This window comes from Choloepus didactylus, chromosome 1, assembly GCF_015220235.1.
Source record: "Choloepus didactylus isolate mChoDid1 chromosome 1, mChoDid1.pri, whole genome shotgun sequence".
Classification (NCBI taxonomy): domain Eukaryota; kingdom Metazoa; phylum Chordata; class Mammalia; order Pilosa; family Megalonychidae; genus Choloepus; species Choloepus didactylus.
In genome coordinates, this window is record NC_051307.1 from 142,869,579 (window position 1) to 142,897,112 (window position 27,534).

At 35.3% G+C, this 27,534-nt stretch overlaps 1 protein-coding gene across 3 annotated transcripts in view; it reads right to left on the bottom strand.

The window, feature by feature from the left end:
• Positions 1-17,630, bottom strand: part of MBNL1 (muscleblind like splicing regulator 1) — a 191,678-nt gene extending 174,048 nt beyond the window's left edge. Inside the window, exon 1 of one of the 3 annotated variants that reach the window (XM_037842277.1) lies at positions 17,514-17,630. The gene's annotated coding sequence lies outside the window, so the exon portion shown is untranslated. The remainder of the gene's footprint in view (positions 1-17,513) is intronic. The other 2 variants (XM_037842384.1, XM_037842357.1) reach the window with 2 other exon arrangements.
• Positions 17,631-27,534: the final 9,904 nt, after the last annotated feature.

Genomic DNA, 27,534 nt, shown 5'->3' on the forward strand with positions numbered 1-27,534 from the left:
GTATATAGAAATCCATAGGTCTTCCTCACAGTGCCAACAGTCTAGTCTAGAGGTGGGGACAGAGATGAAAAAATATTGGAAAACTGTGTATCAAATGAAGCAATTCAATTCAATTCAACAGACCCTGAGTGCTTATCACATGCCAAGCAGACGGCAAAGGAGGATAGAGATGGGCAAGGCCTTGCTCCTCACAGACACCCAAGCAACTCACAAGTGATAAAATGACCCAGCACATCTTAAGTGCTTCATGGCTGAAAGTCACTGAAAAGTCATGACGGGCTATTAAGACTGAGAGATGACAGATAACACTTTGTTAACAAATAACTGCCCTAGCAAAGTGAGAAAACAGTATTTTTGTTTTTGTTCTGTTTTGTGTTTGAATTTCATGCCGCCATGATGGAAAGGCTAAAAAGTGACAGGTGCTGTTCTCAGACCCTGGACTTCCAGACCCCAGGCTTCCTAAATTCACCATCAGGGAATCCGAAGTTGTCCTCCAAGCCCAGGCCAACCTTGTAGCTCTTGCCTTCCTGGCTTCCCCTAGACCTTGAATCACAAATCCTCAACTAGGTGATAGGAGATTATCTGATTAAAGTCATTCACACTAAAGCGAGAATGAGGCTAAATCCTCAAAGAGTGTTTGCTTTGACAAAGGGTAGTTTGTTAACCTCAATGAACCACTAATTGGCAGAGCTAGGAGGGATCTGTGGAAGGATCCCTCCTCCTCACTCTCCCAACCCCCCACCCCCACTTCCTTCCTTTTCTATTTCCTCTCCTGTAGAAATAAGGGAGACTGGTGCATTCAGAAATGTTAGGAACTCAAATTACACACATCTCTTTGAACCCTCATGAGGGGCATCCGAGGTGGTAATTATGAGCCCATCCTAGAACTGAGGAGACTGAAACTAGAGCAGTGGTGCTCAACTTTGGCTATGCTTTGGATCATCGGACTGCAATCCAGACCAATTAAATGAAAATTTCTGAAAGTAGCACCCAGACATCAGTATTTTTTTAAGCTCCTCAGGTGATTCTATTGTGCAGCCAAGGCTGCATACCACTGAGCTAGAATTTAAGAAATGAAATTACCGGGAATCAGCTTTTCAGTGGCAATCCATTGGTTTGCTCCAATTCTCCCTTTTTGAAAGGAAAGCTTATTAGGCTCAAAAGAAAATGTTCTCCGCAGGGGTTAGACTTGGGTACACTGGTGCCCACCTGCATCTAGGTTTCAGTTATTTCCTTATTGTTACATATAACATATATACAAAAAGGTGATAACGTTCAAATTACGATTTAACAAGTAGCTATATACCAAATTTCAAAGAATGCTTTGATGTGCTAAGACGATGGTGCAAGAATCCATTTTGATGTGCACCTGGTTAGAAATAGTGCCTTTTAGGCAATGGAAATATGCTTCACCTTTTGTCAAGTAAGCATTAACGATCCATGGGCTTAAAAACAAACTAGACAAACAGGCAAGGACAAACAGAGGATAATCCTACACATTCTATAATGCTTTGGTCATTGTTTGCTTAAAATTAAGAACCCTGCCTCTCGCTATGAAATTGTAATAATGGGCACCTCTCAAGAACAACAGCTGGGCCTCTGAGAGTTCACCAGTGTCCTGTGCCATTTCCTTTGGAGGAGGCTTCTGATTCATGTATATATCAGAATATGATGTATTATATAAACATTTAAATATATACATATTCTAATTATGAAATGCCCAAAACAATTCTCTGCAAATTTTCATATATAAAAAAATCATTCAACAAATTAATGAAGTTAAATCATAAACAAGTAAATTAACAGGATATATCTCATTTGAATCTCATTTGAAGGTAATGTTAGAAGTCTTAATCTATGGTCTTTTTTGTGAATGTGCCGACAGTCCAAATGACACCCCTGGTCTCACCTGGATGGATCTGAATGCCCATATTTCTGCAATGGGCTTAGCAATGAGCAACTGCTGACAGGGTCTGATCCAATCTAGCCCTACCAGTAATTAATGTTTTTAGACAATGTTGAGCATTCTTTCCCCCTTTCAACCTTTTCTGGCTTCACTTGCTCAAAAGGAACTGCTGCATTTTCACATTGTCTTTAAGCTATCTACTATATTAACCGGTCCACAAAAGTCACTGAGCACCTGGCATAACTCTGGCCTTTCCTAGAGTCTGAGGCTATAAGGTGAGCAAAACTAAATCCCAAGCCTCTTGAAATGTACAGTGTAGCAGAGACAATAGATATGAATTAGTAAATAATTATAATCAAGTAAACAATATAAATGTGCAAAGTGCAGTGAAGTGGAAGAATGATTGTTTGTAACAGGTGGATATAAACTCAACACCTGGACAATTATCTTTATCTTTATGATTTCCCCCTTTCTTCATTCAGTTCAAATTTCTAGAATTCCGGCCACTTGAGAGTCATCACAATGCTTATTCTACATGTCCACACTACCTGAATTCCCCTTTATTCCCAAGGACAGAGTTCTATTACTGGCTGCATGAAGTAGTGACTTTATTTCTATTAAGTGGCAGGGTGTTTGCAAAACAGCCCCCCAGGGCAAGGTTCAAAGAAGCCTGTGACTTATAATTACTACTATGTCCCTGCTGTGCTCTTTTGTTGTTTACTTTGATTCATCTCCTGGGTTTAATCATTCAAGGGTATTGTATCTCCAGACAAAACCAGCTTCCTTCTCCCACTTTCAGGGAGTATGGCGCATAGGGTTTTGAATTAATATATGAAAATAAAATGAAAATCCAGTTGTATTCTCTTTTGTTTTGTCCATGTTAAAGGCTCTTTTTTATCTGTTTTTCTGGATGTAAAATTATTTTTCTGTTTCTGGATGCAAGATGGTAATACGTACTTATTTTAAATAATATAGCAAGTGCTATTATGATTCTGTTCAAGGTAAAAGTGAAAAGATGTTTATGCTTGATTATTTGGAACTAGCCATGGAACAGCAGTCTGTTACTCCCACCTGCATGCTTACACCCATACACAATGAAACTTCCTTCTAAGGCTTCAAGACTCCTACACTACTGCAAAAGCACTTTCCTACTTGTCATTTAGTCTTTACAATAAGTCAAGAAAAATTTAACTGTTATAAAAGAGGCTGGCCACTCTGCGCGCCTCTCTCTTCGTAATGTCATACTTCTCTAAAGATAGTCTAAATTACAGGCTTAGCTCAGATAGTTTTTCCCTTCGTGAAGCCTTTGAAGTTTGTTTAATCTTACAAAGTTCTAGTAGGTCTGCCTTGGAAGAAGTTAAATAGTTGTTCAAGGTCCCAAAATACTGAGTACTCTATGTGGGCATCAGGAGGTATTAACTTTGCTAGAGAAGACTTAGACTTACAAAAAAGGGCATATTTGGCACCAATATCCAATTTATGCAAGACAGCGAAAATTAATTATTAGGAAGAAGGAGCACATGGATATGGATGACACATGGCATAAGTTGGATATTTTCCTTACTGTGGTGGAAGAAGCCTACTGAAGTGAATCTATTTCCTTTATGACTAAATTACTTTGTGACTAAAGAGGAAGAACTGTCTACTTTGGGGTTATTGGCAACAAGTATAAACATGCCAAACATGACACATGGGCTGGTTTTCCTTGGCAAGAATCACCCCTGCTGCAAACTTGCACTCTTCTGCCTTTGTTAATGGCTGTTCTTGGCAACAAGCCATACCTCCCTCCCACTTGGTGTAATGGCCTGAGCATACTCCATGCTCTTTGGAAGAACTGGGCCAGAATAATAGGGTTATTTCAAAGGCCACTGTTCCCCCATGGCCTTGGCCACAGTAAGCTACTGTGAAATAAAGGCAAGCTTTGCTATCTGTTATTTGTGAGTTTGGGCAATCTCTCCAGTTCTTGGCTGCCTACAGACTAAAGGTTTCTACTTCATCAGATTGTCATGACGGATGACTTCATAAGAATTAACCTAACACATCAGGCTTTTGGTAAATTATACCTATTATTATTGTTTAAAATGGACAGTAACAATAAAATAAGATATCTGGTATCTTTAAGAAAGATAATAGTCCCATGTCAGATTTCAGTTCTTTCCAACATATAAGGATTAATAACAAATTATGAATTGCTGGGTCATATGGCAATTCTATATTTAACTTTCTGAGGAACCGCCAAACTGTTTTCTACAGCAACTACACCATTTTATATTCCCATCAATGATGAACAAGGGTTCCTATTTCTTCGCACCCTTGCCAATACTGTTTTTTTTTTCAGATTTTTTAACAATAGCCATCCTTGTGGGTGTGAAGTGGTATCACATTGTAGTTTTAATTTACATTTCTTTGATGGCTGATGACATAGAGCATCTTTTCATATACTTATTGGCTATTTGAATGTCTTCTTCAGAGAAAAAAAGTCTGTTCAAATCCTTGGCCCATTTTTAAATTGGATTATCTTGTTCTTGTTGAGTTGTAGGAGTGCTTTATATATTCTGGATATTAAACCCTTATCAGATATTTCCAAAAATTTCCTCCTATTCTACAGGGTGCCTTCTCACTATCTTTATAATGCTCTTGATGAGTAGAAGTTTTTAATTTTGATTAAGCCCAGTTTTCCTAGCTTTTTCTTTTGTGGCTTGTGCTTTTGGTATAATGTAAAATTTAAATATCTACTGCCTGCCACAAGGTCCTGGAGATGTTTTCCTATGTTTTCTTAAAAAAGTTTTATAGTATTAGCTCTTATATTTAGGTTGTTGATCCATTGTGAATTAATTTCTGTATATGGTGAGAGGTAGTGGACAAACAGATCCCCTTACAATTTTTCCATGTGGATTTCCAGTTGTTCTAGGACCCTTTGTTGAAGAGACTGTTTCCCCCATTGAGTTGACTTGGCATCCTTGTCAAAAATCAACTGGTCATAGATGTGTGGATTGATCTCTGGACTCTCAATTTTATTTCATTGGTTTTTATTTCTATATATGTATCCTAATGACAGTACCATAATGTTTTAATTACTACAGCTTTGTTGTAAAATTTTGAAGTCAAGAATTGTGAGTCCTCCAACTTGGTTCTTCTTCTTCAAGATGGTTTTGGCTATTTGTGGCCCCTTGAAACTCCATTTGAATTTGAGGATCAACTTTTCCATTTCTGCAAAAAAGGCTTCTGGAATTTTTGTAGGAATTGTGTGAATCTGTAAATTGCTTTAGGCAGTATTGACATTTTAAAAATATTAAGTCTTCCCATCCATGAACATGGGATGTCTTTTCATTTACTTAGGTCTTCTTTAATTTCTTTCAGCCATGTTTTGGAGTTTTCAGTTTCCAAATCATTTGCCTCCTTGGTTAAATTTTTCCAAGGCATTTTATTCTTCTAGATCCTATTGTCAATGGAATTGTTTTCTTGATTTCCTTTTCAGATTGTTCATTCCTGGTGTATAGAAACCTAACTGATTTCTGCATGCTTACCTTGTATCTGCAACTTTGCTGATTTTTTTTTTATTACTTCTAATAACTTTCTTGTGGATTCTTTGGGATTTTACATATATAGGATCATGTCATCTGCAAAGGGGGATAATTTTACTTCTTCCTTTCAAATTTGGAAGACTTTTATTTATTTTTTTTGTCAGATTGCTCTGGCCAGATCTTCCAGTACAATGTTGAGCAACAGTGGTGACTGAGTGCATCCTTGTCCTATTCTTGCTCTTATAAGCCAGACACTAAAGGAAAAATATTGTATGATTTCTTTTATATGGAATACTAAGAATAAGCAAATTCACAGAGACAGAAAGCACAATAATGGTTCCAAGGATGAGGGGAGGAAAGAATGGGGAATTATCACAAAGTTGAGGATGAGTTTTGATTTAGGATGATGAAAATAATCTGGATATAGATAGTGGTGAAAGTTACACAGTACTATCAATGTACTTAATGTCAAAGAATTGTCAACTGAAAATGGTTAAAATGATCAATGTTATGTATATTTTCCCACAATTAAAAATAGATAAAATTAATTTAAAAAGCAAGTTGTGACTTTAAGAAACTTACAGTTTTTTTGTTTGTTTGATAGTTTTTTACAAGATAGTATTGCTAGAGACAGATCCCCTTACAGTTTCCAAATGGACAAGTGAGATGTAATTAAAAGAGAAGGCAAGATGTTCCATTAGATGTTAAACAGACAATTTAGAAACATCACTCTTAATTGCCCAGTACACAGTTTTCTTTTGTCCAATTTTCCCCACCCACTTTGCTAGGGAAAATATGGGAAAGCCAATATAAGCCAAGCCAAACCAAAGGCGTCTACCACTTTTAAGAGTGTTATTATGTAAAGGTGCATGGAAATCACTTCCTTTGTATCCATGCGTGAAAATTCTTTTTTGAAAGCAGTTAGAGCTGTTGCCACAGGAAGGAAAATTTTTCTCTACTTGCTTCTTTTAAGTAACACAATTCTAGAGATGGTTCCAGGGATAGCTTCTTTTCATTCAACTTTCACTCCTACCTCCCTGTAAAATGTATCTCCTGATTTCATATGAACAACACTCTCAAAACTCCAAATAAGAGGAGAACGTAACGATTAATGTTGCTAAGTGCTATTTAGTAACAAATGCTTGGACCACAGGAATGATGACATCACCCACAGAAAGAGGAACATTTACACTTTTGAAAGAGATTCTTTTTCACCATCATGGTCACCACCAAGAGGAACAAAGCTTAATGAGGCCGGAAGAGAGACTGCTGGCTCTGGAGACTGCATCCTTAGCACTCACTTCTGGAGCGCAACTACCAGCCCCGAATCAACTAAATAAAGGGTTAGGCCCCAAGTTCATATGCTCATTCTATGTTCCCTTCCTGAACTAGTTCATGTCAATGAACATGCCCTGTTCTTATTACAGAACACCTGATCCCTTCATACTTTCAGTAGGATCACTTGTCAGTAAATCTGTCCAGGTAAAGGAGTAGCTCCATGTATCAGGAATGTTCTCTGATATTCATACATTGCACATTTTCATGCATTTACTCTTTTACATACATGAACTTAGAAACCACACATCATATCACACTCTGCAATAATCCACTAATATGGTGGCTTATCATGGCCTTGTACTTACATAATAGGACATAAGTCGTCTGTACCCTTTGCACTCCCCAATACCAGCAGCACAATGGTTTTCTATTTGAGGGTTGTCAGGAGCACCCGAGAGTCAGCTTCTGTTTTCTACACTGTCACCTCTGCTTGACTTGGGGAACTCATGGCTGCAGTCCTGCCCCACTCCACCCATTGTTATCCTCCTCTCCACTCTTTAGCACATACTCAGCTAGTATTTTCATTGTCAGTTCTTAATCCAAACCCTTAATAGAAGAATCCTTAATAGTTGTCATTAGGTTCTTCAAGTATGGAGGGAGGCTATTTGTTTTTGTGGTCCTTAACTAATAGATACAGGTTCTTTTTACTCAATAATAAAAGAATATGTCCTTCCCAGTTAGCTATTCTATATTCATTCCCCAAATATCACTTTCCTTCCCTCCTTCCACCCCACCCCCACCCCCCAAACCCCAAAGAGTGTAACCAACTAACTCTGATACTTATAAGGTAATAATTTGGGGCATTTCAATGTCTTGGGACAACAAAAATAAATCAGAGGAAATTTATAATTACTGAGGAAAATGGAAGAGGATGTTACTGCTGCAAATAGGAGGTGCGGGTTGATGTTGCAAAGAGACCTAACATCATTAGTGCTGGGCTTTGGGAAAAATAAACAAAAGAGCATCTACGGTTTCTAAAAACAGTCCTTTCTCAAGCCTTTTCTGCTTCATATAAATGCAGAAACTAAGGTGCATGTTGACTGTATTACCCAACATCAGTGCATATATTTTCAAATGGCCAAGATTAGGTAGATTACTGTCAATTACTGCACAATAATTTTGCTGAATATCTTGAGTTGACAAATTTGAATAATATTTAAGCCCTGTTCATTTTTATCAAACCTGCACCAAGTATGGAAATGAAAAGGCAAGAAAATGGAGTTAACCTCTGAAAGTAAACTTGGCTTGTCTGAAATTCATCTAAATATAATCATTTATCTCCTAAGAGAGTTTTAGCCTACGGCAAAAAAATTCCTGCTTCTTTTCAAAAAGCAGTTTTTCCTGCCTTGTGTAAAACATAGATAATGGGTCATTTGCCTCACTCACCTGTCTAATACACGCATATGCAAGCCCTTGAAAAATGTTTGCTATCATTGTTCAGCTCCTTTTCCTGGCCTACAACTTAAGTGACTTGGCCCTTTCTCAACCCTGGCTCCTTAGCTTTACTTCTACCACCCTCCGGGACCCAAACTCTTCCTTTCTGCTTCTGAAATATGCCAAGTTCATTCCTGCCTTTGTACTTGCTGATCGCTCTTCCTGGACCAGCTTTCCCAGAGCCCTCTGAATGATGCTCTCCACCTCCTCATATTCAGATCTTATCTTAAATATCCCCCCTCCAGAGATGCTGCCTCAGAAGGTTATCTGGCTAAAGAACCCTTCACTCCTGTCTATATATCTGTTTACTCTGATGAACTTTCTCCGTGCCACTTACCACCATCAGCAATTCCCCTTTTAATATTTTGTTTGTTTACATGTTTGCTCATTGTCTCTTCCCATGAGACTGAAAGCCCTTGAAGGTAGAAACTTGGTCTTTTTTGCTACTTTTTTTCCCAGCACCTAGAGCTGTGCCCAACACATGGTGCTTGATATATAACACATGAATAAACTCACTTCAAAACAACAGAGGTTTCTTGCAAGAGTTAAAATTCTATCTTCACATAACCCACTTTCTGAGAACAGCCAAAAGTCAGGATCCCCAAACACTCCTATGGTAGGACTAAAGAAAAGGGGAAAAATGGGGCTCAATAATAAATTCGTGTAACATTATAACTTTTTTTCGTTTCTTTGAAATTTTTCTGAAATTTTTGCAAATGTCTTATTCCAACTCTTCTCCACTTAATGAAACAATTTTGATGGCTCAAATAAAGCTGCCTCCTCCAGGAAGCTTATGTAGTGCAGTCAGAAGTACAGCTCAATTATTTTAACCTCTCATGTAACACCTTATATTATTCATATTGATGAAAATCCACTTCTTTTACAATTTTCCCTACAATCTGAGACAGGGACTGCACCATAAAATCTGTATATTTTCAATTGTATCTAAACCAAGGCTTTGCTTACCTTGCTTCCCAATAAATAAGTAGTAGAGGGAGTATGATAACATAATGGAGAATCAGCTTACAGAGAGACGCACCAGGATCAGTTTTGTGTCCCTAATCAAGGACCTACCTCTCTGAACCTCTGTTTTAATTTGTCAAATCTATAAAACAAGCATAATAGTATCTATTTCACAGGGTTGGTGAGGATATTAAATTACTTACTGATGAAAGCACCTGAGATGTGATGGTTCTAAAACATAAATTTTAGATAAAATTGTAAAGCTATTATTATTATTATTATTATTATTACTACCATTATTATTTAGGGCCTAAAAATTTCCAAAAACAAGTCATATTTACAATATAGAACTCATTATTTTGGATGTACAAGAAAAGCCTCAAGTAACTTCATAATCCACATTAAGACCAAAAATAGAACCAGGAAGTAAGTGGATAATAATTAGAAGATAATTTGTGGACTATATGCATAGACGTGAGGACAGCACATGCAGAGTGTTAATTGGGAAAGGACTCTGGAAGAAGATTGTTCTTCCACCTGTGCTTGAGGAAATCAAAGAAGCCAACTGGCAAAGAAGAGTGGGCACATGTTCTTCTTAGTTGTCGGGGCAGGGCCAGAATAAGTGCAGAGGTCAAGCCATGTGGACAGATTGCCTGCCATGATTCTAGGAGGTTAATGACAGCTACCACTGTGACTTTGTCTCTTTTTAGCTCAGTGGAAAAGAGCCAATACAGAAAAAAGAGAACTTCTTGGTCTGTTTGTTGTCCCCAGGGACTGCTTTTTTTTGTTTGTTTCAGTTCCTTTGATTCAGTGTTGCCAACAGTATCCCCACCTGGCAACTGCATGGCAGTTTAGAACACTGTCATAATCGTAGCCTTCTCAAGACAACCTTGGGAGATGTATGTGATTTTTTATTACCATTGTTTCATTTGAATATGAAGATCAGAGATGCTGAGGCCTTTCATTTAATCATCACTTATTTATTGAGCACCTACCATGTTTCATGCTTTGTTCTAGACACTGAGGATACAGTAATGAACAAAACAGACAAAATCCCTGGCCTCATGGAACTTACATTCTAGTGGGAGGAACAGACAATAAATGAGTCAATAAATAAATATGAAAATTTTATGCAGTTATTAATGCTACCAAAAAAGTTAAAATGGGATAAAAGAATAGAGAATGACTGGATTGGGGACACTACAATTAAAGATGTAGTTGGTCATGGAAGACAAATCTTTAGAGGGATGTTTGAGAAGAGAATAGAATGAAGTAAGAGATTATATCACAGAAGATGGGGATGGGGGAGAGAGAGCATGTCACCAGAGAGAGGGAAAGGTATGTGCAAAGTCCCTCAGTCAAGAATAAAAGCAGGATGCTTTGAAGCAAAATTAGATGTGGAGCCAGAGCACAGTGAATGAAGGGATTAGAAGTAGGGTATGAGTGAAGCGGTGCAGGCAGAAGCCAAATCATAAAAGCCATGAATTTGGATTTTATCCTAATTAAAATGGGAGGCCACTGAAGAATTTTGAGCAGTCAAGTCACATATCTGATTTGTATTTTAAAAGGTTATGCTGGCAGGGGTGCAAGAGTAGAAAAAGAGACCTCTTAGTTGGCTACAGCCAGAATGGAGATGTCCATAACAGAGATGACAGTGTCATGCACTGTGCTCAAGATGGTGGAAGGCTGAGCCTGGTAAGTTTTGGGACATATTTTGGAAATAGAACTGACAGGCTTGCTGATTGGAGGGATGTAGGTAAAGGAAGAAAGAAATCAAGGTTGCCTTTTTGGCTGTTTAACTGGGTATAAGATGGTGCTCTTTACTGAGCAAAGAAGATCGGGAATGGAGCAAGATGAGGGATAGGAAATGAAGGTTTTTACTTGGGGCATTACTGAGTTTGAGATTCCTGCTAATACTGGAGTGAAGATGTTAAATAATTAGCTGAAGGTATGAGCCAGAGTTTGGTAGAAAGTTAAGTAGGTATAGATATTTTATTTAAAGTTATGGACTAGGTGTCTAGAAAGGGAAGAGAAATAACTTATCCGAAATCACAGTCAGTAATTACAGAATAGAATTTGGATATGAATCTCTTGACAGCAACCTACTTTCTCTTCCTACCCAATATACTGGTGCATATTTATTTTTGTGAGTACTGGACTAGAATATGGGGGAGTTCTAGGGGCAGAAACATTCTAAAATCACTTATGGAAAAATAAGAGAAATTTTTCCAGAGCTATGGGGTGCAAAAATTCATGATTGCTTCTTTCCTTACCTGCTGATATATATATACATTTAACTTAACAACAGCAACAACTCTGGAATGACAAATTCATAAAGCTGATCAACTACCAGTGCAAACACAGTTATCTACTCTCCTTTATGAAACTTCCACTTAAAAAAAAAACAACAAAAGGATAATGTGATTTCAAACTAAATGTATGTTGAATAGCACTGAAGTGCAAAGGTAAAATTTCAACCAATAATTCAAACAGATATTTCTGAATTGTATCAATAATGTTTGAATTACGATGTATCAGGTTTGTTTAATAGAAGCAGTTCTGGGGGTGGCACTTGATCTCATAGTTTAGGGGAAAAAAAGGATTAAAGGTAAATTAATCAATTCAAAAAGTGAAATTAAACCAACAAAAAGAAAAAGGGGCAAAACCCTAAAACTGAAAACAAATAAAAACAAATGAGCCTAACTGTATTTTTGAGTGAAGACTATGACTACCTTGAATGAAAAGAAAGAAAGAAAGAAAAAGAAAGAAAGAAAGAAAGAAAGAAGAGAAAGAGAGGCAAAGAGGGAGGGAGAGGGAGGGAGGAAGGAAGGATAAAGGAAAGAAGGAAGGAAGGTAAGATAAAGGAAGGAAGGAAAGAAGAAGGAAGGAAGGAAGGAAAGAAGGAGGGAAAGATTCATCCATGTAATATATGAATACAGTATTTGGTGTGGTATGGGTATGGAGGAAGAAGTGCAAACAAACTCCTCTTTTCAGTAGGTTTGTTTATTGTAGTGGGTTTGGGTGGAAATTTTGAAACTATTTTAGATGTATTATAGAGGATTGAGCAAATGAGTAAAATATGTTTATATTATTAGGAGCTAGAGCCCACATTGTGGAAGCAGAGGCATACAAATATGGAATAGTGGAAGGCAAGAAAGAACCCTGTGGGGATGGATTGGAACTGAAGGTATCAGAGTAAACTCATGATTTCCAAAATATATATGTATGTATGTGCAAGTTTATAAACATATGCTTATAAATGCGTGTATGTATGCAAATATGCACATTTGTGTATGTATATTTGTATGTTCATATCTGTAACTGTATATGTGTATATGCATTCATATATTCCTGTCAAAAGGGTCAAGAAGGAAAAACACTCTATTGGAAGTAAGTACACCCAGTGCATAGATCTTGATCTGTATCATTCCCCACTAAAGCTCAGAGCTCCTCAGAGAAATGAATGATTCCACAGGTAGGGCAGAGTAGGTGCAAGGAAGTGCTAATAAAAATTGATGGCCACCATGCCACAAGGACATAGAAACTGGCTTGAAGGGCCTCCACTGGCCAAGTGTGGACAATTTGATCACCAAAATAATTAACAGTAATGAATTACAAACCACTGAATAAATAGAAATTCTTGAGTTCATACCAATAAGTAGATAGTTAAATAAAAGCAGCCTGCTTAAAATATTAAATTAATGAAGGGGAAGAGAATTCTTTTGCTTGCTGGAGAATGCTGAAGATCAATATGGAGAGGGAGTGTTGGCATTGGAGAGTCATCATTTTGTAGCCATTATTGTAAAGATAGCATCAGACAAGAATGTCAATGAGTGCTGAATCCAAAGGGAAATTTTTGATAAGAAGCAGTCATTTTACAATAAAGAAATCAGGCAATACCATGACTGAGTGACCAAAATTAACATCACCAACGTGGGCCAGATGAACATCATGTCCCTCTAGATATGATAGCCTGAGAAGGACACAGCAACACTTATGCAGTATTTTAGTAGAAAATGCATAGCCACGATCTAATCATAAGAAAATGAGGAATGTTCTACTAAAAACAAGAGATGGTGGATATACTGTATTCTTTAAAATTGTCAGTTTCATAAAAGACAAAAGAAATGGTACGGACATGTTCTAAGTTAAAGGAGGCTAAAGAGACATGACAACTAAATGCAATACTTGACCCTAGAATTGATTCTTTACTGGAGGAGAAAAATGTTATCAAGGGTATCATTAGATAAACAGCAAAACTGGAATATAGACAAGTATAAAAATAGTATGCCAATGTAAATCTATGAAGTAGATAAATGTGGTTATCTAAGAGATTACATAAGAGACTATCTCTATTTGTAGGAATTACACACTGAAGTAAAGAGCTCTGGTGTCTGTATTTTACCCTCAAGTGGTTAAGAAAAGAAAATAGAGAGAGATGGAGCGAAAGAGAGAATGAGAGGATGTGATAAAACAAATGGGGTAAAATATTAACAGTCACTTCTGGGTTAGGGTATTTAGGGTATTCAAACTTTTTTTAAACTTGAAATTATTTCCAAATTTGAAAAAATTAAAGTAAACAAATTATAACAAGATTTTCTTGTAAGCATTAAAAATACATTACCATTAGATAAATGATTTTATCTACTCAGAAGGCAACCTGATTGCCTAGAGAAAATCTTTGCTCCTCTTCTAATTCAGATCTGTTTTCCAACACACAAAAAGAATAAAAGCAGCCTGCTTAAAACACTTTTCTTATGTAAAGTGAAAATAAATTGAATTAAGACATACCTAAAGGAAGAATTCTAATTTTATTTTTTTCCAGAATCAGAGCAAACTGTGGTTATATTTTGCAAGATCTTATTACTATTTATATTTGTTTCCAAAGTGGTAAGAATTATGAGACTGTAATAACTACTATAGACAAATTCTAAAGGATTTGATGAAGTAACTGTAAAGCATAATAATAATGATTTGTGACATTTTATACCAATTGAAGCAGCAATACCAATAGGCTAGCTTAATTTCTGATCAACTTTCTTTGGTTCTAATATTAATTACTGGTTTTAATGCCATTTTAAAAATTTGGATTTAACAACTCAAATCTAGTATTTTCTTCAATGATATTGAAATTAACAAAAATATTAGACAAAAAATTAAAACTATTTTCTTTATAGGTATAGAACAATGGAATAATAAAGTTGGAAGGAATCTGGGAAAGATTGAATCTAAGTCTAATTTTAGTTCATGTGAAATAATAGGAAACAATGTCAGGGAAATGTTGAAAATATGATGTGAATTCTCAACGCTTAATTTACATTTAAGAGATTAAAAATATTTAGCATAAACTCTTTTTATTTTCTGCAACTCAGATGTGTAAATTAAATTGCATTTAATTTATCTTTCCAAATGGAAATGTTCAGAAATGTAGAAGGGCTTACCGTTCGTTATTCTTTACATTTGCAAAAATTACTCCTTGTATGAAAATGAGATACATATTCCATCTTACAGGGCACATATTTTACTACAATACATATTTTTGTGAACACAGTTTTCCACATTTATCTGGCAGTTTTTTAAAAAATTAATATAATAAATATGACTATGCTACATGTGGCACTTATTTGAAAATTGTTTCCATTAAAAATAAATAGACCAACAGATATTGAGGGACACAAATTTATGTTATAAGGCCAGAAGATGGACATTATATAAATTTAGAGGATTTTGAAGCAAAACATGTCATCTTTCTTAGTTTGTACCCCAACCAGTAGCTTTCTTTCAGGAAACAAATTTTCTTCTCTTTATTCTAGCAAGTAGGAAAAGGGCAGAAAGATCAGAAAACAAAAACAAATGTGTCAAAAGTTCTTTGGAAGTCTAGTCATCTATGTCAAAAATAAAAAGCACTGTTGCTTCTAGGTGAAAATATTATTTGAAAATAATATATTTGTCAAGGTGGGTTAGACCCCTCTAAGAACAGTTTGATCTCTTCTACAGACAGTGTCGGGAGGGTCATACCGTGATGCAGGAAGGAGACATTCATTTAACCCGCAAGATTAACTGAACCAACACTGGCTATCAATAGTCTGATAGATGCCCCAGCGAGATCACCGCATGTAACAAAATCAACCATGTCTTATTAAAATACTGATAAACTTTTACAATGCTATACTGCAGTCACCATTTCAACTTCTATTGGATTCAGTGAAAAGTTTTTATCAGCTAATTGTGGGAGTGTAATCTAAATGAAAGTCAATAAAGCGTATGTCTATAGTTTAAAAGTCAAAAAATATATATTTCCCAGCAATAAGCTAATTAGAATATTACATTTAGTTTCTCTGAAGTATTTTGAATTTGGGACAGACTCTAAATGTTTTCTCTAATGAAAGTATGTGAAATAAAAACCATTTTGCAATGTTTTGCACTGTTCTCCTAATAATGACAATATTCCCCTAAGAATTTGTATTTCTCATGGCAACTCAGCCAGAACTAGCACTCATTTTTTTTTTTTTTGTAAACCAAGTTTTCTCAAAGACTGAAAAAAATCCTAAACTTATTGTCCATAATCTAGAGCTAAGTTGCTCATTCAGAGAACTTAATAATTCTCAACAATAGCAAAAATAACGAAATCTACTTTGCAGCAAGATAGCATGTTCTCTGCTGCTTTGGCCTTCATTCACTGTTCTGAACAACATGGTGATCATTTTAGTTTATAGTTTCCTTGAACTATCTTTCTCCTCCTTATTATCAGCTTTTCAGTATAATGCCAACTAGGCTTATCATACACACAACACTTAATCATTCACTATATCAAAATACTTCTTATTTAAAATTCTGGACATTTGAAAGCACATACAACATTTAGAAAGGAGGGGGCATTAAAAGTAATATTTCCGCAAATAACATAGCCAAGTTCTGTTAAAACTTAATTTTAAAATTTCAATCTAGTTAAGTGTGCCAACTTTGAGCCAACAGCTCATTTCCTGAATTTGTAACACTAACAGTCGGCTTTCCTTCTCCCTAAAATCTAAAGGCAGCAACTATTGTTATAGTACATCACATAAATATAGTTAAACAAAAACATCTTGAAACCAGGTAATATAATAGAACCAGTAACTGTTCATCAAAATGATAAAAATTAAATTGATTAATTGATAGAACAATCTTCTTTTAAAGAATCTTTTTTCAGAAACCATGATTTTCTTTTTTTAGGAACCATGAGATTATTCTGATTTAAAAAAACATCAAAGTTAAATAAGAATTTAAATACATTATTTATATTATTTATTTTACCAAACCTCACACAGCAAATGTTTGATGTATCACCTTCTCAAAATGGATAAGTTATGAAAATGCTTAGAGGCAAACTATCCAAACTTCCATATTTATCACCAAAGGGTAGTTCAGCTTAACTGCATTTTAAAAAAATGTATTAAATGAAATACTCTGTCATGTTTTAGCCAAAGTATAAAGAAACTTAGTGCTTTTAAAACACAAGTTTAAAAATCATTATATTATTAATATAATTGTATTGAATACATTTATTATGTATAAGTATTTTAGAGTCACTCCAACAAGAAAAAATGTCATTGCTGGATTTAGATTATTTTAGAAATTCACTAATGAAATCAGTTTCAGCTTAGTTTGATCTCTAATTAAGAATCTAAGGACATGGCCTTTGTTTTAGTGCTTGCTCTATTTGTAAGTATGTATAAATGCAAATTAACCTCATTAAGAAAGCATGAATTTCTAAAATTAGATTAACTTATTATATTTTTAAATCATACTATCTACCCTACAAATTACTTTTTCTCAAGTATTTAAATATCATCATAATGGGATGATAGAAAAAGTACACTGAAATGTCACATTTTAAATAATACAATATATTTTCAGAGTGGATAAAATAAATGCAAGGATATAATTTTCTGGAAAGTGCCCATCTAATATATGTAAAATAAATGTATGCTATATGTGGGAGAATTTACAAATGTTAGGAATAAACTGGGGCTTGGGGAAGAAGAAAGGTTCTCAAAGTTTATTTTTAATCCAAAAGTTCTTTTAGCACTAAATTTTAGTGTGAAGAATTATTTAAAAAAGAAACGTTTTATTTCACTGGCAAAATAATTCAGAGCTCAGCGAGAACTTTAAAATTTTCCAGCTTTTTTTACAAGCTTGTGTATGAATTTAAAATTTTGTAAATATATTATATATTTTCATTTAAAATATTAACCATTTATTTAAGAGAAATATCAATTCTACTTTGTAATCTGACTAGCATTTAAATTGTTACATAAACAGCAATCCAAAAATGAAATGAAAAATAGCAAATAACACATTCTTCTTACCTCTATGCCTTATGTACAGATGCTTGTTAAGCTGCTTAAATAGTTGAGTTAAGCTGCCAGCACCTCATAGAGCTATGGTGTCTGTCAGCTCTCCTCTCTAATCACATTTTTTTTGCCTCTATAAAAACATAGTCTCCCAAAAGAGGAAGTGGTGAAACATCAGCGTCATTATGCTTTATAAATTCTGCGGAGAATGAAAAATTATTCATAAACCTTAATATTAGAATCATGGTAACAGGCTATAATTTACGTGTGCATACATATGTAATTAATGTATACACATATTTTTATTTCAAAAAATTTGAGAAAAGTTATTGAAACCTATATTTGATTTTAGTGCTCATTTACATAAGGAAACATCATCTGTGTGGCTAACTGATACTCATAGAACAACTGAAAATATAGCTCTATGGGAAAGAAGACTGTTGAGCTGCTACATGAGGAATAACTTGTTTTTATGAGTCTAACCAATTTAAAGTCTTTGGGGTATGACCTAAATGCTAATCTGATTACAGACATTTTGTAAAAAGGAAAAAAAAAGAAGTCCTTCAGTAAACAGGCATTTTTTTCTGGTATCTGGGTAGTGGTTTTTTACCTACAAGTCTTAAACTTCCTTTCTCATGAATGGTTGCCTGTTGCATATAGATAAAGCATTGCAAAACTGAAACTGTTACTTATCCATAAGCCATGGTCTCTCACAACTTCAGCCACAAGAACAGAAAAAAACAGGTGCAGGTCCTGCAATGATGAACATTACACTGGTAAAGTTTCTAAGAGTTTGTAGAATGAATGAAAATATTTACAGGACAGAAGGGAAAATGGTAGAAAAAGGATGTAACAGTTGATCAAATATTTGCCAGCTTCAAATAATAGGAAATTATACATATATAATTATAAGTGTATATATATATATACACATATATACGCACACACACACCAATATTTATATGCTTCTCCCAGGTTACCAGATAATAGAAGCAAATGGGTAGCTTCAATTTGTGTGTGACAGTTCCTCCCACCCTCCCTTGCTTGTTGGGGGAGAGGAAAAGGATGAATTGCAAGACTAACTTAGTAATTCTGAAAACCTCACACATTGCAAGAGCCGTTTCCGGGACTTTAGAAACTATCACAGTCCCAGGGTAACACACTCTGTTTTTTATTTAACTATATTTTCAAAGGGGTGTTAAAGAGTAACTAGAGAATGATTACAAATGGAAAAATTTTCCCTCTCTCTTAAGTGCATACTTAATATGAATTTGCGGGAAGTAAAACTATACAAATAAATAAACTAAGAAAGCACCCCCCCCAAAACACACACACACACACACACACACACACACACACACACACCAGAGTGTCATCAATACCAAATTTGGTTTGAATTCTTCAGTGAGACACTTGTAGGAAAATTCTTGAAGAAAAGTTATTTATGTGATTAAGAATCACTTAGATTCTATGTGTTAGATAAATTTTGAATGTTATTGTATTTGAATATCACTACAACATACTAAGCTCATCTGTACCCAAGACCCAGTCTCACATATGAAAACATAGTCCTCAATATCTATGGATAATTTACATTTGCTAACTCAATATTTGTGTCCCTTTTAACTGGATGTTAGTGTATATTTACCTCGGCTTCTCTAATGATTTCTTTCATGTTGGTAAATAAGCACAGGTTTCCTCCATTTTAAAATTTTTGCTCTGACTGACCTGCTCTATTGTTCCCCTTTCCTTCACATCTGAGTTTCTTGAGTAAGTTGTCAACTGTCAACACTGACTTCCTCCAAGTCTTCATCTCTTCCTTACACTTCATACCTCTGCATTCTGTTTCCTGCCTCCTCCCTTTCACCGAGATCTCCTGCCAAAGTCACCAAATGACCTCCTTAATACCAAATCCAAATGACACTTTAAAACCCTCTTAATTGATCTCTTTGCAACATATGTCTCTACTGACTACTTCCTTCTCCTGCAGGTGCTCTCTGTTCTTGGTTTCTTGTCTTCACCCTCTCCACGTTTTCCTCCTCTTATAACAACTCCTTTGACTCAGGGTTCTTTGTGTTCATCCACTACCTGTTGCCCCTCCTTAGTATACTGTTCCAGGCCTGCTCCTTGTCTTACCACACACTCTCCTCAATTTATTTCCAGGGATTTAATTGACACACACTGATTGCTTTCAAATTGTCTCCAGCCCAGATATCTCTCTAGAGAAGTAATGACCAGTGAAAAATACAAGCATACTTTTTCTTTGTTCTAGAGGAAAGAGTGGCCTAGAGGACCTAAGATCAGCCTGAATTAATTTCTCAACTCCACTGTTGTTTAACATTCAGTTAGTCAGCCATTATTTATGAGTTCTGTTTCCTCATCTGTAAAATGGGGCTTTAAGTAACCACCTCAGAGGGTTATTGGGAGATTATTTACCTAAATTTTTTTAATTATAAAATAAAAAATACTTCAATACTTTACTGTGTTTATAGTATAAATAATACAGATAAAGCAAAAGTGTACTCTAGTTCCCTCTACCCCAGTACTATCATTTGGTGGGTATTTTTGCAGACATATTTCCTGTGTAATTAAACATACACAACACATACATACATAATGCATATGAAATTTTAAAATTTTGTGGATTTTTAAAATGTAGATATCACACTGTCTAGTTTTCACTGTGAGGTTTTTTAACTTAACAAAATAACTTGAAAATATCCCCAAGCCATTCTTTGAACTGATTCATATATATATATCTAATGCCCGCTTTGATGGAATTTGTGTTATGTCATCACAATGAAGACCAAGGTGGTCAATTATCAACAATATAAATGCCTCTTTAAATGCATGTACAAGTCTTTCTCTTAAATAAATACAGGATATTGGAATTGTTGGGCGGAGGAATACACATTTAAAATGTTAACTTTCATTGTCAAATTGCCCAGTCAAAAAAGACATTCATTACCAGTTTGAAATTCCAACATTTTCTATTTTCACGTGCTTTTGCTAGCTTTTGATATAATCTAACTTTTAAAGATTTGTCAATTGGATGGGCAAGAAAATGATCTCTTCATATTTTTAATTTGCATTTCTTGATTGCTATGGAAGTTGAACATATTTTAATGTTTGTATTATGCATTTATATTTCCTTTTTTGCAAATTACCTGCTCATTCAATATGCACTTGTTTATTGGATAGTTTTCAACTTCTTCTTGATTTATAGGGTTAAAAATATATTCTGTTTCAATGCATTGTAGTTATTCTTTTTGAAGCTTCAATCTTCCCATCATTCAATTTAGGACCTTCCAGTCTGTCTACTCTAATCTTTGATATGGCCCCAATATTCTTTGGCAATTTCTTTGCTTTCTGGCACAGCAAATGGCCCACGTTAATGTCGTATGTTTGCTACCCCAGACTTGAGATCATAAATCATACATTTATCTAAAGAACACTGATACCTTTTCATGTACAGGTTTTTTTAGAGATCAGAGTCTAGACCTTAGTGGTACTTATTGCTACTGGATTATCATTGCTTTTAGTTTAGTTTTTATTTTTTTTACTAGACATAAAAAAAATAAAAGTTTATGCCAATATTACCATCTCAATTTTAAATTACAGGTTTTTTAATACTTAACATCTTTGATTTTATATTTGTATCTTTTTCTCATACTCTTAAAATCTTCATTTCCAATTATAATAATATAATTATATATTTGCTTTATTCTATAATGTATGTATGATATTTAATAATTATAATATTAATATCACTATTAACTATAATACTACAGAATACAGTTTTTGATTTCTACTTGGTTCTTTTTATCCTTGGAAGAGTGCACACCAGCAATGTACACTGTAATATGGAGGCAAAATGCTGTTCTTTAAAGTAAATCTTTTCTGTGCATTATTATGCCACCAATTTGATATACAATTAAGTGCATTTGTTTCAAGTTTGCTTTCATTTTTAGGGGTGCCTTTTTTTCCTTTAGAACTTAACATTTTTATTTTATAGTAAACCCTGAAGATAGAAAAAGAAATTAAATGGCACCCAAAAAAGCTATTAGCTAAAAATGAATGTGGCATATTCCATATAACAAGTGATCTGGGTCTTAACAATCAATGGCAAAAACACAAAAACAAAAAAAAACAAAAAACCAACACTCCACAAAAATAGCAACCAAAAACACAAGGCAGGAGGTATTGTTACAGAATAAAGTAAACTTAAGAAACATAATTCATATCTTGATAGTTCTAAACCAACTATAAAAAAAACATATTTGAAACAATTGTGAAAATTGGAATATGGATTGTGTGTTAAATGATATTAAGAAATTAATTGTTATGTGTGATAATGGCTTAGTGGTTAGTGTATAAACCACTGAGATTTGCTTTAAAATACCACAGTAACAACAGGGAGGTGGTATAGGGAAAAATGACACAATATTGTTAAAAGCTTGTTTGCTACCCCAGACTTGAGATCATAAATCATACATTTATCTAAAGAACCCTGATTCACTTAAACTAGTTTTGCTAGTTTGAAGCCTGGTGATAGGTATATGAGGTTTATTTTCCTAATATCTGTACTTTCTTTAATTTTTAAAATATCCCAAATGGAAAACATATTCTGGATAATAATATGTGTGGTTGCTCAAAAACTACTTGAATGCAGTTGACATGACACTAGCATTTTGTAGTCACTCTTTTTTTTTGTTTTTTGAGTACCTGCTGAACTTGTAGCCACTTGAAGCTTCTTTATCATTCTAAAATGATTTGTTGTTTCCTTCACGGTAACCTTGTACATAGAAGATGATGTTATCAAATACAGTTTATATAATAATTCAGTTCTTTTGACTGTAAATAGTAGAAACAAATTTGGGTCAGATTGAGCAGAAGAGATTTTTTTTTAAGACTATAGGTGTATTCATAATCTCTGATGGGAAATTAGAGAACACTCTCTCTTTGGATTTCATACCTTGTCATCTTCATTTTTTTTTCTTTAAAGACTTCATTTCTCTTCTTTATGCAACTCCCAAAGCTGTTTGCTGTGTTAAGATAGTTGCCCAAACTCACGTATGTAGTAATGGACAGGGCTGAGGCTCAGACCTTGGCTTCTGAAACTCTTCTTTCCTATACCACCACAACACAACAGGATATATGACATCTATTTAACATCCTCACATCTACCAAGGATTCTTTATTTAAAAGGCAAAACAAAAAACTGAGATTTGTTAGTCATGCTTATTTCTTAGAGAAGCCATATTGGCTATTATTTTCTTTCCTAAATAGTTCCACCATTGTTTAATAATTCATTTTGGGTTGAGAGGAATTACTGTCCATTTTATCAATTTAAAATATCTGAACTGCATTTTTTAAATTTTAAAAAAGGACATTTATCCATCTAAAGTCACTTGGCATTCATTCCATTTTCCATTATTTTTCAAAGAGTACTGACAGCGATTCTAAAAAAATCACATTTGCAAATTCTTTCAGAGGCCTGGAAAGTAGTTCCTTTGGGACTTGGACAAATTATTTAAAGCACCTTGGGGTGCGTTGACTCTCTCTTCACCTACTATGGGTCTTAAGTTCATCTCTATAATAATTTCACTACCACTTTTCAATTTGAATATTGTTCTCACTGGAGAAAGTAAAAGCAAGATATGTGTTGAGTAGCCCTCCCTTCTCTCTGGCACCTTCTAATAATAACAAAACATTGTCCCTAAGCATTAGCCCTATATTATTTCAGATATATTATTTTTATAAAAAATGTGTTACTGTAAACAAGTCCTTTTTTTTAAAAGGCATGCTGTGGACTCTATGATTTTCCATTAACCTTGGCTAATAATAGACTTAATATTCCTGACACTACTATTAAAGATATGTGCCAAACATTTTTATACAATTACTACATGATTGTCTTGGTTATGCAATCTTAGATACTTTCCCCTGCTGGAAAGTTTTGAAAGAGCACTTTGAGAAATCTAGTCTACATAATTCTATGTAGCACTACCATTCTTTTCTACTAGGAATTTATCATTTTATCTGGTTTCTTACTGCTTCTGTGTTACCCAACAACCCTTCTTTTTGTATTTCACCTTAAATACAAAAAAAGCAGTTCTCGTTATTTTTGCTAATTCCCAAGGATCAAAAATATTAGTAACGCAAATCAGCAGCTAATCGAATGTCCTGCTTGTGGCAGAAACTATCAAGATGTTGAAGTCCCTTTTTGCTTCTATAGTTAGTTTATGCCACAGCTCTGCTATCTTTATTAGGATAACCTTTTGTTTCCCTTTCTTGGTCTATTCTGACTCAACTAAGTGCTTTCTGTCACGTCTGAATCCATAGGTTCATGGATTGACTCAACTAAGTGCTTTCTGTCACGTCTGAATCCATAGGTTCATGGATTTCTATTTGACTGAAAAAAGTAATCTGTATGTATATGTATTAGTTACTCACCATCTGTTTTAACCATTACATTTTTTAAAAATTCAATTTTATTGAGATATAGTCACATACCATACAATCATCCATGGTTTAAATCAGTTGTTCACAGTACCATCATATAGTTGTGCATTCATCACCACAGTCAATTTTTGAACATTTTCATTACCACACACACAAGAAAATAAGGATAAAAATTAAAGTAAAAAACACCCAAAACATCCCATGCCCACCCCATCTCTTCCTATTATTCATTTACTTTCTGTCTTCATTTTTCTGTTCATCTGTCCAAACACTGTATAAAGGGAGTGAGAGCCACAAAGTTTTCACAATCACACAGTCACACAGTATAAGCTATATAGTTATACAATTGTCTTCAAAAATCAAGGCTACAGGGTTGTAGTTCAACAGTTGCAGCTATTTCCTTCTAGCTATACCAATACACTAACAACTAAAAAGGGGTTTTTATATAATGCATAAGAATAACCTTCAGAATGACCTCTCCACTCTATTTGAGATCTCTCAGCCACTGAAACTTTGTTTCCTTTTTCTTCTCCCCTTTGGTTCTAGAAGGCTTTCTCAATCCCATGATGCCAGGGCCAAGCTCATCCCCACAAGGTATGTCCCACGTTGCCAGGGAGATTTAAACCCCTGGAAGTCATGCCCCACATAGAGGGGAGGGCAGTGTGTTTACCTGCAGAGTTGACTTAGAGAGACAGGCTACATTTGAGCAACAAAAGAGGTTCTCTGGGGGTGACTCTTGGGCACAATTTTTTAAAATGCAGTTTTATTGAGATATAATCACATAACATACAGTCGTTCAAAGTGTACAATCAGTGGTTCACAGTATCATCATATAGTTGTGCTTTCATCACCATAGTAAAACTTTGAACATTTTCATTACTCCAAAAAGTAAAATGAAAATTAAAATAAAAAAGAATATCCAAAACATCCCATTCCCTTTCTCCCCTCATTGTTCATTTACTTTTTTGTGATACAGTTTAATTGAGATATATTCACACACCCTGCAGTCTTCCACAGTGTACAATTATTCACAGCACCATCATAAAGTTGTGCGTTCATCACCAGAATCAATTTTTGAAGCTTTTCCTTACTCCAAAATAAAAATAAAAGCAAAATAGAACACCTAAATCTTTCCACCCCTCCACACCACCCTATTCTTCATCTAATTTTTGTCCCCATTTTTCCACTCATCTATCCATATACTGGATAAAGGGAGTGCAACAAGGTTTTCACAGTCACACAGTCACACTATGCAATCTACATAGTTATACAATGATCTTCAAGAATCAAGGTCACTGGGTTGCAGTTTGACAGCTTCAGATATTTCCCTCTAGCCATTCCAACACTAAAGACTAAAAGGCGATACCTGTATAGCACATAGGAATACCCTCCGGAGTGATCTCTCAACTCCATTTGTAATCTCTTAGCCACTGGAACTCTACTTTGTTTCATCTCTCTTCCCCCTTTTGGTCAAGAAGTTCCTCTCAATCCCACAGTGATGAGTCCAGGTTCAATTCCTAGTGTCATTTCCTGCATTGCCAGGGGGATTTACACCCATGGGAGTCACGTCCCACATAGGAGGGAGAGTAGTGAGCTCACCTGCTGAGTGGGCTTGGGGGGGGCACATCTGAACAACAAAGAGGCCTTCTGAGTGGGACTCCTAGGGACAATTATAAGTGGGCTTAGCCTCTCCTTTGCAGCAACTAGCCTCACAGGTGAAGGCCCCCAGATCAAGGGCTCGGCCCACTAAATTGGCAGTCCTCAGTGTTTACAGGGAAAATCAGCAGTAGCCCAGGTGGGGAAGTCCAACACTTCTGCATTTCTTCCCAGCTCTTCTGGTGGCCCCACAAATACACTTACATTCTCTGCCATATCACTCTGGGATGTGTCAGGATTTCACCCCAGGCTTAGGAACAATTTTAAGCAGGATTGTTCTTTGCAGTAACAAACTTTGTAAGGGCAAGCCCCAAAATCAAGGTCTTGGCCTTCTAAATTGGTAGCCCCCAATGCTTGTGAGAATATCATTAATTCCCCAGGTGGGGAAATTGAATACTTCCACATTTTCCCCCAGTCCCTCAAGGGGGCTGTGCAAATACATCTTTATTCTCTGCTCAGATTACTCTGGGACGTATTGGGGCATCACACTAACCTATACAAACCAACCAGATTTCACTCCCTGTTCAACATTCCATGTAATTATGTTGTTTGAATAAACTGACCATACAAATTAGATTATATAGTATATTACAAAAAATATAGATTTTGCACCTAATAAACATCTCTTCCTTTGGTCTCAAACAGAAGTCGAAGTTTTGAAAACCCTGTCAATATTGTCCTTTACCCTTTAGTCTAGTTACCTTGGTACTAACCAAGTCCATTTTGTTCATATCTCTAGTTGAAATCTGATCTCTTTTTCCAGACTCCTTAACTTGTGCTGTATGGGGTAATGCTGACATTCATAGCTGCCAGACTCTGGCTCTGAAACTCAGGTGTCAAACAGATATGCAAAATTCCAGGGACTGACCATATTATATACAAAGAGCTCAGTATCTCAGAATTTAGAAATAACCATTACAACTTAGAAATAGATATCACTGCTGTAAGAGCTTACAATCTAGGAAACTTTACAATAAGCCTTCCCCTGATAACCTATGCTCTCAGACTCAATTCTCAGAGCTTACACGTTATAGCTAGTTCATATTAGTGAGGCATTATAATGTTTATCTTTTCATTTCTGGTTCATTTCACTCAACATCTGTCCTCAATGTCCATTCACCTCACAACTTCACTCCCTTCTTGTAGCAGCTCAATATTTCATTGCATCCGTACAGCACAGTTCTCCATTCCATTCATTAATTGGTGTATCCTTAGGCCACCTCCATCCACTGCAAATCGTGAATACTGACAACATAAACCACACTATGCAAATGTCCATTTGTGTCCTTCTTTTCAATTCTTCCAAGAATATACCCAATAACAGAGTTGCAGGACCAGATGGCAACCCCATGTTTAGCTTCCTTGGAACTACCACACTGCCCTCCAGTTGGGCTGCACCATTCTACTTCCCCACCAATGGTGATTAGGTACATCCCTTTCTACACATTTCCTCCAGCACTTGTATCCCTCTTTTTACTTTTTAGATGGTTTTATTCACATACCATACATGCCATCCTAAGTAAACAATCAATGGTTTCCTGTATAATCATATAGTTATGCATTCAGCACCACACCCTGTATGAGAACATTTCCATTTCTTCCACAAAGAATGAAAAAGAGGTAAAAAAAGTAAACAGGGAAAAGAAAAAGAAAGAAAAAAAATGACAACTAGAAAGCAACAAAGAAAAAAGATACAATAAGAATTTCAGACACCACCACCAACACCAAGAATCTCATACTCCTTCCTTATGTCCCCCTCTTACAGACATTTAGCTTTGGTATATTGCCTTTGTTACAAATAATGGAAGGATATTACAATGTTACTATTAACTACAGACTCTAGTTTGCATTGATTGTATTTTTTCACCAATACCACCCCACTTTTAACACCTTGCAAAGTAGACATTCATTTGTT